At 46.2% G+C, this 1,044-nt stretch overlaps 1 non-coding gene across 1 annotated transcript; it reads right to left on the bottom strand.

Moving 5' to 3' along the window:
- Positions 1–758: 758 nt before the first annotated feature.
- trnaf-gaa (transfer RNA phenylalanine (anticodon GAA)) lies at positions 759–831 on the bottom strand. The gene has a single exon. It is a non-coding gene; the product is annotated as a tRNA-Phe (tRNA).
- Positions 832–1,044: the final 213 nt, after the last annotated feature.

Below are 1,044 nucleotides of genomic sequence, written 5' to 3'. Positions count from 1 at the left end.
AAAAAAATTAAGAAAAACATTAAAACAGGAATAAACAGGACAACATTTCAACGTTTACCTAAAAAACATGAAGCATTTTACCATGGCACTAAAAAATAACTGACCACTGTCTTTTTTTCTTTTCATGTTGCTTCTTAGTCAGCTCTTCAGTTTTCTTTATTTTTCCAGTTTGTTTTCGTTTTTGATTCCTGGAAGCGGAAAGAAAGCATTACATTAAATTAGTCTCATAACATGGGGAAAAACATTTTATGTATACGTGTGTGTGTGTGTGTGTTCTATACTGGGCCTGAAGTTGTGGGGTGGGGTAGAGCTTAATTTTGAAACGTGGACTGGCGGTCCATATCCTCCACCTCCTGTTGAGGTGGCTTGCTCATATGTGTGTGCATATATGTTACAGCATGTGTGTCCAACCAGCATGGGAATGCAGCCCAAGGTTGTGAAACACTTATGCCGAGTTCACACTGCACGATTTTCAAAGTAGTCGGATCACTGTTGTTTTCATGCTGCACGACTGTCTGGGGGAGCATTCAGTTGCTGCTGTGTGGCGCATAGCGGTAAAGAGGAAGCACACGCACGACGAGGGTGGGACTCGAACCCACGCGAGTTTTTTCTGCTCTCGTCTCAGACCAGGGGGCTTTCAGACCTTTTACCTTTCAGGGGCTTTCAGACCTTTATCCTGCACTATTTCCACGTTTTGCTGTTTTCAAGTCTGAGGCATAAGTTGCACAACTGTGCTGGTGGACTACACTACCTCCAGCTGCCGAAACCCGGGATCGAACCAGGGACCTTTAGATCTTCAGTCTAACACTCTCCCAACTGAGCTATTTCGGCACCTCTGCCAGGGCTCTCCTGTATGTGTGAGTGAGCAGGTTTTTGTCGGCATGACTGCGCACCACGTCCAGACCGGTGAGGCAAACTTCTTTAGAAAGCGGTAGAGCTTTTTCCTTAAGGGCATAGACAGAAGGCATGGTTGCCTTACACCACTCAAATCCCACGCTACCTGAGGGCGGCGGTGGGGTTACGCATGCGTGGTAAGAAGATGAC

The sequence above is a fragment of the Hemibagrus wyckioides genome, unplaced genomic scaffold (genome assembly GCF_019097595.1).
Source record: "Hemibagrus wyckioides isolate EC202008001 unplaced genomic scaffold, SWU_Hwy_1.0 Contig29, whole genome shotgun sequence".
In the NCBI taxonomy this organism is placed as follows: Eukaryota; Metazoa; Chordata; class Actinopteri; order Siluriformes; family Bagridae; genus Hemibagrus; species Hemibagrus wyckioides.
The sequence above is the reverse complement of the archived record's forward strand: the minus strand, read 5'-3'. Positions and strand labels throughout refer to the sequence as shown.